Source organism: Schistocerca cancellata, chromosome 1 (assembly GCF_023864275.1).
Source record: "Schistocerca cancellata isolate TAMUIC-IGC-003103 chromosome 1, iqSchCanc2.1, whole genome shotgun sequence".
Taxonomy (NCBI): domain Eukaryota; kingdom Metazoa; phylum Arthropoda; class Insecta; order Orthoptera; family Acrididae; genus Schistocerca; species Schistocerca cancellata.
Window position 1 is genome coordinate 1,216,157,329 of NC_064626.1, and position 12,263 is coordinate 1,216,169,591.

A 12,263-nucleotide genomic window follows, 5' to 3' on the forward strand; every position below is an offset into this window, starting at 1 on the left:
ATACTCTCCGTGACGGTAATATTATTCTCTAATGTACAAATTTTTGGCTGAATGCATTAAAACAATTTTCTCTCTTTGTCATATTTGTAATAGGTTAACAACTCACAACGTATTTACACTCATGGAACATTAGTAGCCGTAATACCCGCGAATGCTACACAGGCAATGGTTATACTACTGGCAACCAAAGTTCATATTGATCTTCCTCAGAACCCGTGCGACGTAACATATCGACTATTAAAGACTTCTGTCTGAAAAAATATTCAGTGTACAAACTGCACTCCTTGCATAAAAAGAGAAGTGACATCACTCTTCTAGAATACGAAAAACAAGCTAGAGACCTTAGGCTGAGTTACCGATCTACACTTTTACCGCTCGCGACTAGACATCCGAAATAAGCAAGATGTCACTGATTTCATCGTAATGAGCAGCGTGTTGTGCAAATATTGCTCTTTTGCCCTCCTCTCTGCCCGAGAGCCGTACGTTGCCGCAGTAGGCAACGCTTCTAAATTTTTTCCTCCTGTTTTTGCGACCAGTTGGTAAACTAAAGAGTGTATACTAATGTTTGAACGAGCTGCGTGGCGGAAAGAAACTGGTGTAAAATATTAGCAAACGTTAGAGGGAGACCTGGATCCTGAAATATCAAGTAGCTGTAGTGATAGCAGAGTTTACGGAGCCGGGCGTGGTGATAACGCGAAGCAGACAGCCGTCCGACATGTTTGCTTGGCCGCTGGAAGACGTCCGACTGAGCATGTTTACCGAATAAATTAGCCGTCTGTTGGTGCCTTCGACAGAGTACGCAAATACGGGAGTTCTTCATCCAGAGCAACGAAATAATGAGCAAAGTTTGAGACAACTGAAGAGAATTACCTCGCTTTGTTGCTCGTTGGCCTATTCGTCGTAGTGTAAAGGAATTTAGAACGGTGAGACGGGTTAATGATTTTTTTTTCGACCGGTTTAACCGATGCTAGCCGTCGCAAACGGGCTACCGTGGCAGTATTTGCCTGAAATCCAGTGCTAGGATTGGATGTAACTTCATTATTAATTGCATCTGAACGTGTAGGTCACTAACCCACGATGTAGACGCATTACTCGACAAAGCGAATTGCAGGCATCACCAATCAAGGCTTGATGATGATGATGATGATGATGATGATGATGTAACCATGAAACAGAGATTGTATCACTCAGGTAGGCTGTCAATTTACACTCTCGACACTGTGCAAGATGGTCTACTCGTAGTTCGGTGCTCCACATCTGCAACTTGGGCCGAGCTACTTACCCCATTTGTGCAGATTGTATTCGTGTCCTGTTCGGATACGACTTACATGCTTCCACTCCTGCCCTGGGAGTCCAAAGCCTTTGGGTCTCTGTAGACGGTCAACAAGACATCGAACTTCAGATAGAGAATTCGTTGTCAATGTTTCACGCCATTTGCCGCCAATGGTGAAGTTTCTATCAGCAAGCAGACAGAGCTGTTGCAGGGGTGGATTTCTGGAACGACGTCGGTTTGTTGTCAATCCGGGTATATCTCCTTAGGTGGATAGTTGAATTTATCCATTACTGTGGAATATTCTTTGAGCAGGGGCTCTTTTCTTCTCGATGGAGGAGGGGCTGTGTCGATGACTGGTTGAAAACTTTTACGCACCCAAAGATGACTGGCATGATTGTTTTGAACTCAGTGTCTAACTTATTTATACGAGGGCTGTTCAACCACATCACAGCACAATATGCAGCAGTAAAAAACGGAGCGCAGAGATTCAAAGCGTATGCGCTGATGCTCCTCAGCTCATAACGATGTAAAAATTTTTTTACTTCACTGTGTCACAGTTATTTAGAGTGAGTATATTTTGAAACTAATTGTACGTGGAATCGTTTCAGGCGCCTCTGCACACACAGGCTTAGCTCTGAGAGAAGGAATTTCCGTTCTAACGACGTGCACCTGTCGCAACACCTGCGGCTATGGGAAACACCTTCGGAGGGTCTTCTCACGCCGCAGAGACGTCCTGAACGAGAGCTTAGACTCGTAACATCGGTACTCGTTCGGGACTAAGTGGAAAATATATTTAAAAAAAAACCATGTGACAACATTTGGCAAAGTGCACTTCCAATGCGAGGGTTATCAACAGAAGCGATGCAGTAGGTAAGAATGCGGGCTGTAGTGCACTGCGTTGCAGAAAGCGAAGAGGGGGTTCGCTGTCTTCCGAGGAAAAAAAAAGCTTGTCGGTAGTGCGGGATTGATAATGGTACAGTAGATACGAGGGTCGATCAAAAACTAACGCCCCCCGCGCCACAAAAAATTTAATAATGGACATATAACAGAGGAATTAGTACAGATGATAGCCTGAAGTGACAACTAGTGACAATGCCGTTCAACAATCACACATTTGCGCTATCGGTAGGAAAAACACAGGGTTTTGCTGATTGACCCTCGGTTCCAAACCTCGTGTAGCCGCGCGGGATTAGCCGAGCGGTCTAGGCGCTGCAGTCATGGACTGTGCGGCTGGTCCCGGCGGAGGTTCGAGTCCTCCCTCGGGCATGGGTGTGTGTGTGTTTGTCCTTAGGATAAATTAGATCAAGTAGTGTGTAAAGTTAGGGACTGATGACCTTTGCAGTTAAGTCCCATAAGATTTCACACACATTTGAACATTTCTGAAGAAAGTGTACGGGGACACTGTAATGGACATCAGCAATGTGTGGAGCTGAGTGAAGAAGTTCAGTAATGGCGATACAGACATTGCAGATAAACCGCGCAGCAACGCCGGTCGACGACATCTGTCACAGATGCGAATCGAGGACGTGCTGATGAAATGAGTCAAGGAGACAAACGAGTCAGATTCAGTCCACAGACACACCTATGTAACCACACACAAGAAGCTTTAGGAGGCGACAACGCTCGCCCCCACACGTCACTTTTCACTCCCCAAGTGACCGCAGAAATGGGCTGGTCAGTGGTGCCTCGTGCATCCCACAACTCTGATTTGCCCCCGTCTCCGTTATACCTGTTTGGACATATGGAAGACAACTTACATGGCTAGAGATTCAATGACTTGGATGAAGTTAAAACAGGTTCTGATGCCTGGGTTTAACGACGGCGCAAATGTACACAAGTGCATGGTGACTCCGTAGAAGGGTAGTGTTGTATAGAGGGCAGTTCAGACAAGGATCGTTACCAAGTCCGCTGTTACATGCCCACCAATAAAATTTTAGTGACGCGGGGCACTACTTTTTGGTGCACTCTCGTAGTTTGAGATAGGGGCCGTGTCTGCTGCAAACGGCAAGTGGCAGTGACGAGTGGGGCAGCCGCCGAAGGCAGGCATCTGGGGCCCTGGCCGGCCGTATATTAAATTCCGCATGGCGCGTGGCGCGGACCGCGAGTCGTGCGCGGAATGGCACGCGCCGCCGCCATCTCCCGGCCTGGCCTGGCCTCGCCTTTGTTCTGCGCTCCTAATTGACTGGCCTGCCAATTGGCTGCAGTGATAGCAGGCCGTTTTCCCGACTGCCGTCTCGCAGGAATTCTGCATCGCCAGCTCTTCGCCGGCTGCCTTTCTCGACGTCCACCAGCATCCACACCATCAGCGCATTTGCTATTTGACTCTTAGTTCTCAAAAATTGTCTTCCACGCTACGATAGAATTCTCCCTCATCGTCGTAAACATCGTCATGTTTGCCATCGCGTCGTCGCCAGAGTTCACCGTCCCACGGATCAAAAGTTCTGACTGCACCGGGAGGGAAAGCTGCCGTCCTTTCCACAGGAAATTTGCCAGCCTGTACGTTTGGATGGCTGGACTGACAGAACTCGCATTTTTCCGGAAAGCAGTCATAGTATCCTCCCGTCCATAATCACAGTGAAATGGTAACCTTCGAAGAACGCGGGGTCCGGTTGGATAAATTTAGAGACTAGATATTCCGCGCAGAGCAAACGACAACTCTGCTGCGACCACCGTGTACCACACAAAGGAGCCGTTAAAATAATATATAGATATTAGGACGCATTCTGAGGCATAGAAACAGTCATAATGCTCTCGTTCAATGCGCGAATGAAATACGTCGGAAACTAATATTGCTACGAAATACCCTCCGCCAACCACTGTGCAGTTGCTTTCGAAATATGTATGTAGATATAACACCCGTCGGGTCGCGAACCACGACTCTCAGCACGATGTGTGCTACAGAAAACGATGCTGCATCTTATCCGTGCAGCTATCGACGTCCTCTCATAAAGACCTCTCCAAGCTTGTATACGCATAGTCATACAAATCGATGTCGCACTTACTTGTTTTCTAAGACCATCCACCTAACTGTCCGCCGCTCGTGGTCTCGCGGTAGCGTTCTCGCTCCCCGAGCACGGGGTCCCGGGTTCGATTCCCGGCGGGGTCAGGGATTTTCACCTGCCTCGAGATGACTGGGTGTTTGTGTTGTCCTCATCATTTCATCATCATCCAGTAAAGTGGCGAAATTGGACTGAGCAAAGGTTGGGAAATTGTACGGGCGCTGATAACCACGCAGTTGAGCGCCCCACAAACCAAACATCATCATCATCATCCACCTAACTTCCATTAACTGCACTGAGCCTTTCTGGGACACTTTATACTAACTGCCTGTTGTCCCTCGTCTCGGCACCTCGGCCAACGGGCATTCACTGGTTTTACCACCTGCACAGATGGCTAGCAAGAGTGCACCTTAAACATCGCGTCGTAACCAAATGACTTTCGTACACTTGCAACCTACGTCCTCAACTATTTGCTGGATGTAATACGATCTCTGTCTTCCTCTACAGTTTTTGCCCTTTGCAGCTCCCTCTAGTACCATGGAAGTCATTCCCTGATGTCTTCAGAGATGTCCTATCATCCTGTACCTTCTACTTGTCGCCGGCCGATGTGGCCGAACGGTTCTAGGCGCTTCAGTCCGGAACCGCGCTGCTGCTACGGTCGCAGTTCGAATCCTGCCTCGGGAATGGTGTGTATTGTCCTTAGGTTAGTTAGGTTTAAGTAGTTCTCAAGTCTAGTGGACTGATGACCTTAGATGTTAAGTCCTTTAGTGCTTAGAGCCATTTGAATCATTTTAACCATTTTTTCTACTTGTCAATGGTTTCCACGTGTTCCTTTCCTCTCTGATTCTGCGCAGAACTTCCTCATTGCTTACCCAAACAGTCCACTTAATTTTCAGCATTCGTCTGTAGTACCGCATCTCAAATGGTTCGATTCTCTTCTGTTCCGGTTTTCCCACAGTCCACATTTCACTATCATGCAATGTTGTGTTCCAAACGTACATTTGATACTTGGCCAGGAATGTCCTTTTTGCCAGTGCTTTTAAGATCCTCCTTGCTCCGTCCGTCATTCGTTATTTTACTGCCTAGGTAGCAGAATTCTTTAACTTCATCTACTTCATGACCATCAATCCTGGTGTTAAGTTTCTCGCTGTTCTCATTTGTGCTACTTCTCATTACTTTCGTCTTTCTTCGATTCACTCTCAGTCCATATTCGTACTGATTAAACTGTTCATTCGATTCAGCAGATCATGTAATTCTTCTTCGCTTTCACTCAGAATAGCGATGTCATCAGCGAATCGTATCATTGATATCCTTTCTCCTTGTATTTTAATTCCACTCCTGAACCTTTCTTTTTTTTCCATCACTGCTTCTTCGATGTACAGACTGAACAGTAGGGGGCGAAAGACTACATCCTTGTCTTACACCCTTTTTAGTCCGAGCACTTCGTTCTTTGTCGTACACTCTTAGTATCGCCTCTTGGCTCTTGTACATGTTGTATATTATCCGTCTCTCCCTATATTTTATCCCTGTTTGTCTCAGAATTTCGAACGTCTTGACCAATTTACATTATCGAAAGCTTTTTCCAGATCTACAAATCGTATGAACGTGTCTTGATTTTTCTTTAGTCGTGCTTCCGTTATCAACCGCAGCGTCAGAATTGGGTGTCTGGTGCCTTTATCTTTCCTAAAGCCAAACTGATCGTCTTCAAAGGGTCCTACCCATCTCCATTTCCATTTCATTGTGGTAGTTATGTCTTTCGCCAGTGTGCTCCTGAAATGTATCTTTGTTTTCCCACTCTCACTGCCAATGACTCCCAATATGCATTTCTCCATTACTCGGTGAGTAACCCTCAAACTTCCAATTTCTTCTGTTAGTTCAATTCCTCAATAAGCAGATGAAGTATAGTGGACGACTAGTATTGCTGTACATGTTTTCCAGTGTGCTAACATAGATTCACTCCATACCTTATTTAAGGGCAGCCAGATATTTTGTTACCATTGGGTCGAAATATTTCTCAAAATTTACGAATCTGTTGGAATAATTTTTAACAAAAGACTGGTATGGTCGTTTATAAACTGTTAGTTTTGTATGCCATATCTGTTGACTACCTTTACTCCGAAGTGGCGGTCGACGCCAGTGAATCAGCTTAACAAAATCTGGGAGGAAGCGTAGGAAGGAGCATGCAGCCGCCCGCGGTGGAGGTGGGGCCGTGTGGCCAGTCGCGTGCCACCCAGCCGCCGCAGCCCGTGCCATTATTTGCGCTCGCAGCCACTCTGGTCTCTCAATTAGAGCAATCAAACAGTGGCCGCCATCGAGAGCCATTACCACCCCCACCGGCACTCCGCAGGCCGACCGCGGCGCCGCTTTCAACACGCCCCCCCCCTCTCCCTCCACCTCTGTACACCGAAATTACCTCCAGCCTCCGCTCCGCGTGCATACGTAATGCTCGTGTCGAAAGGTAGACCGTTCCGTGTTCTTCACACTCCCCATTTCCTGCATTCAAACTTGCATGACTTGTAGCCTCCGGTGGTCAAACTGCGTACTGTGCACCTAATTACGCATTTCCCCGGTGTATTCCAGTACGTTTGCAAAATAATTCATAGTCCTTGTTATCTCGCTCTGCTCATCTGAATTCCATTTCAGTAATCAGCTCTTCCACCATAGCCCCTCTCGCTTCCTCGGTAGCCTCTTCACTTTCACTTTCATTCGATCTGCTGCCTGCACTTTAAAAATTCATGCTCTGTTTCGACAATTGTGCACTCTGACACACAAGGAGAAAAAAGAAACACATTTATTCTTTAGGTATGTTCTTTCTAATTGTTCTCAGCAGTTATTGTAATCATGCGTACCCAAGTCATGGTAGAAAGTCCATTACGAAGGAAACAAAATTAGGACGGTGATCTGCGTCATGCGTGAGTAATTGAACGCCGAGAAAGTGAACGAAACCATTTAATACGCCTGTAATGTTTTCGTTAACAGTAACCGTCACTTAGACAGCAAACTGTTCCGAATAATCAGCCGTTTAGTAACATTTTTTTCCGAGTGTTATAGCAAATGCGATTATAGTTCACACGATAAACTAGAAAAAATACGGCTGACCAAAAACTCGAACAGTCACGACAGAACTATAAATGCAGCAAAGTTTAAGGTGTAAGGTGTAAATATTCGGTGTAAGCTATGATGATCGTATCGATACCTCTGAATACTGGGTTCCCCACAACTTCTCAAGTAATAAAAGACCCCATCAACAATAATGTACCAGGGCCGAAACATGAAAGTAATAGAGTCGTTCATGAAAAACTTTGTCGTAAGCGTTTAATTTGAAGTCTACATTAGAACGTTACCGCCTGTTTACGGTATTCATACATAAGAATGGAAAGTGTTAGTTGCTCTTATTTTTCTCTGCCTTCTTTGCCGAGACGTAATCACTAATGTCAACGCATCGTTTTGTGATCAACGCTGATACTTCGTTTTCTTTATGTACTGAAACTCAAATCACTGTTAGTTTTGGAAAAAAATTCTGTCCATCTGAGACAACATCTAATATCTGTCCAGGGTGTTCATCAACGTTCTTTTCACATTCTATGTTTCTTGCGTAACCAGGTTTCAGGATTCACCGATGATAAAATAAAAAAAAAAGAGTTATAAATGACATGTGCTTTACAGTAATTTGCTTAGACTACTGAAATGGGGAACCCCACCCCATCAAGATTTCGGGTGGCATACACGTTGGCCGGCCGGTGTGGCCGAGCAGTTCTAGGCGCTTCAGTCTGGAACCGCGCGACCGCTACGGTCACAGGTTCGAATCCTGCCTAGGGCATGTATGTGTGTGATGTCCTTGGGTTAGTTAGGTTTAAGTAGTTCCAAGTTCTAGGGCACTGGTGACCTCAGATGTTAAATCCCATAGTGCTCAGAGCCATTTGAACCATTTTTGAGCATACACATTCAGCAAATTTTGAATTGCGTACTTTTGACCAAATCTAACACTGCGAAACCATACCTTGGAGCTTTGGCTGTCTCAGGTACAGCGAAGATTTCTCCATAGCTCAGAGCTCAGGAACTTACATCGCACTTTCGCCACAAGAGTAAATGAATGCCAACAAGGACGAAAAAAACAAATACGCATCCGTTCGTAAGAAAACACATTCGAGATCTTGTTTTGGTTGGTCTCTTGGACCCAAACTGGACCCAACGGCGCACAGAATGAAAACAGTGGGCCCGATATTGATTTTGAGTGGCGCGTGGCCGTTATTTACCCGTAATTCCATTTGATTAGTTTAGGTGAAACACAGGAATTAAAACAAACATGTTTAAAACAATTTGAACTTCGGAAAAATTATACGTTTGCCATTAATTACATTGCCGTTCTCCGTAGAGCGGTGTTCGCATTAGTTTTAACAACACGTAATTATTTTTCTCATTTACAGACGTTATTTCCCGATAAGCTTTTAATCCGCTTCCGGTCGGATTAACTGTCAATGCAACTTTTCCGTTCCAACAAACACGTATTTACCAGCCCTCAGTCTGATAATGCTGTTGGAGCCATGTAATCGGATATTTTTCGTTGTAATTTGATTACCGCAGGTAATAACTGTCGAGAGTGCAATGGAAAAAAAAGGTTCGAATGGCAGGAAATGCTGTGTTCTAATGTCCACATGAAAAAAATGTGTAACGTCTGACCTTTCTTGAACTGGTCCTGCAAACTTGCTAGCAGTGGCATCAAGGGTCTGTGGTAGTTTTCATGTGCGTGTTACAGTCTGTAAATTGCTGCTTTTTATGGTGTCATGAATGTGGAAGTGGAAATTACTTGAAACGCATCGTTTTATAGGGACTGCTGCACTTGACTGGGTCATTCACTGGTATTAAGCATTTGCCTTTTAAGTAAAATTTTCATTACAGTATGTAGCAGGTTGAGTGCTAATCATAACAAGCCAATTGGGTTTTCAGTTTCGTAATGACCTCGTGATGACGGAGCGAGGTGGTGCACTGATTAGCACATTGAACTCGCATTCCCGAGGACGACTATTGAAACCCGCGCCCGACTATCCTGATATAGGTTTTCCATGATTTCCTTAAATCACTTCAGGCAAATGTCGGGGTTACTCCTTTGACAAAGGGCACGGCCGATTTCCTTCCCCATCCTTCCATAATCCAAGCTTTGCTCTGTCTCTAATGACATTATCGACGGGACGAGTAATCTCAGGCTGAAAATATGATGGTTAATTTGCTTGGACTACATCATAAGTTTTAAGAGGTCGTAGCGAAAAGATAACAATTTTCGCATAGAATCTCGTGAAGGAGCGGTACATTAAAAAATCGCGTGCCTTGCATAATTGTGCCCAGCACGGTTGTCGATGGTCGTCGGGTAATAATGTTCACCTCAAATCATACTGTATAAACTTGTAGAGGTCGCTTGTGCATGACAAGAAGGAAAAAAAAAGTCCAGGAAACATGGACTCTAAAATGCATGCCTTATGAGCTATGAGCACTTGTTTACTTTCGGTACTGTGAAACACATCTCATCTATTGAACAATTATTGCTCGTAGCTCTTAACACGTGTTTTTTAGAACGCATGTTTAGTAGACTTTTTTCCTTGTATTAGTGTAAGGAACTTGTCCCCAGAGTTTGTAGAAGTATTTTTGAAACACCCTTCATATTCCAAAGGGTATACTGTGTTTCGATACTGATAAGTTCAGAGTTACACTTTACATTTTCGAATTTGTGCTTTCGAGCATCACTGCCGAATTATTTAATTATATTTTTCGTAACAACGTTATCAGTTTTTTACCTTTTTAACTTGCTGTCGCTGGTTTAACTTGCTGTCGTTGATTGATATACACTGCTAATGTTTAGAAAGAAGACAGTAGTCAATTTGCTGATTCATTTAGGACTGAAATACTTGGATTATTGAGGAAATTAATTTTGTGCAAGATTTTATTTGTACGGTTTGAGAGACTGTGGCAACAAGCTGTCGTAGAAACCGTAACTTTGTCACATGCGCCGTCTTACCACGAAGTGCCCAAATTCAATATTGTACACGCGGAATTGCCATCTCTACCGCTGACGTACAACACAGAAAATCAAGACACATTGAGACACAGAGGTACAGGCATTTCGTCCTTTGTCACATCGACACCATGGAGGTAGGAGCGTTTGTGTAAAAAAATAGTAATTAGAAACGGTGATAGCAACCTTGAGTCTCGAACACTCTTCACCAAGGTTGCTCGAGGTCTAGAGATGACGAGCTTTTAGTATCAAGTCGAGCTACTGAGCTATAAAGCAGTCTTGAGGGTACAAAAAAAAAAGTGTGTGAAATCTTATGGGACTTAACTGCTAAGGTCATCAGTCCCTAAGCTTACACACTACTTAACCTAAAGTATCCTAAGGACACACACACACACACACACACACACACACACACACACACATGCCCGAGGGAGGACTTGAAACTCCGCCGGGACCAGCCGCACAGTCCATGACTGCAGCGCCCAGACCGCTCGGCTAATCCCGCGCGGCGAGGATACAAACAATCTTTTTTTTTATTTTTTCCTATAGTGAGTGATTCGAATCCACCTCAAACGCGAAGTCGTTCGTACCTTCTACGGAGAAAGTTCTAAAGTTGTCTCCAAGATGTCATCTGGGCTGGATGCTCTTGAAATTTCAGAGCCAGCGATGCATTTTATTCATTGTTTGCTACTACGGTGCACCCAGTGCACACGACTGGCCGTCGCCCGCTCCTTACTGCTTTGATGCCGGTGAACGGTTTCCTGCGTTCGCCGTTCACGGCCGAGTGAAGTGTCGCGCCGACGGCGTGCACGGTTCGGTAAGCATCGCGTCTGGGGCGGGGCGCCGCCTCCGCATCTTTTGTTGACGAGCGGGGCCGGGAGTAAAGGTGCCGCCGGTGGTCCCCGAGAGAGAGAGAGGCCGGGCCGGCGATCAATAGGCGCAAAAGTAATAGCTCGTTTTTGCCGGCTCTCCTTTGTGCGCGGACCGGAACAAATTGTTCGCCATTGTAGTACACGGATGGCACCGCGGTGCGGCGGCCGCCTCCGCGCGCTCCCGCGGCGCCGTGATGAATGGATAAAGCGCCGGCCGGCGGCGGAGGCGCGCCCCATGCCGTATTGATTACCATTTTATCCGCCGTCCCGCGGGGGGCCGGCCCGGCCGTGTTTTTATTATTCCGTCTCGGGCGCAGTCGTGCGCCGCGGCCGGCTCGCTTTTTTTGTGTTCCCTCTCGGCCGGTGACTGTCGCGGCGAATCTGAAGGCATGCGGCGGTGCCCGTGTTTTACGCTGTCTGGACGTCGGCGCCCGTTTTGGCTTCCGCCGGGCTGCCTCCCGGCTAATAAACACCGCTGCGAGGCGATGCGGCTTCTTGCCAGCACCACCTGTTTTTCCGTCATACGGCGGCCGGCAGTGTGAGCCCGAGTGGATACTTTGCCACCGGTCTGCGGTGGGCAGAGCTACCACCACACGAGCTCTGAATTTGTACGTACGTATTACTTACGTGCCTCATTTTACTCTCTCTCTCTCTCTCTCTCTCTCTCTCTCGACATCTATTCTCCGCATGCCACGCAAGAAAATGTCAAGGATATTGTCAGTACTGTGTACAGCAGGGGTCTCCAAACTACGGCCCGCGGGCCGAAACCGGCCCGCGAGAGCCGTCCGGACATCCTCGGTATCCGGCCCGGCAAATATTTGAGGTGGTACCTATACTGCCAACAATTGAGTTTCGAGGCCTATCGCGACCAATACACCGCGACATTGGCTCTGCTACTCGCTACAAGACTACATAAATAAACTTATTGTTGCGCCGCTTGAAATAACAATGCGTTGACATACTCTACCTCTAATACGTCTTGCATTGTTGCTAACAATGATTTTGAGATTTCGTTAACTTTGCAGGACGCTTTCGTGAAGAATGTGCAGTGACATACTTTTTTGTCGGTGAAATTCGCCAGAATAAAATACGCCAGAATTTCGGTCAGGTAC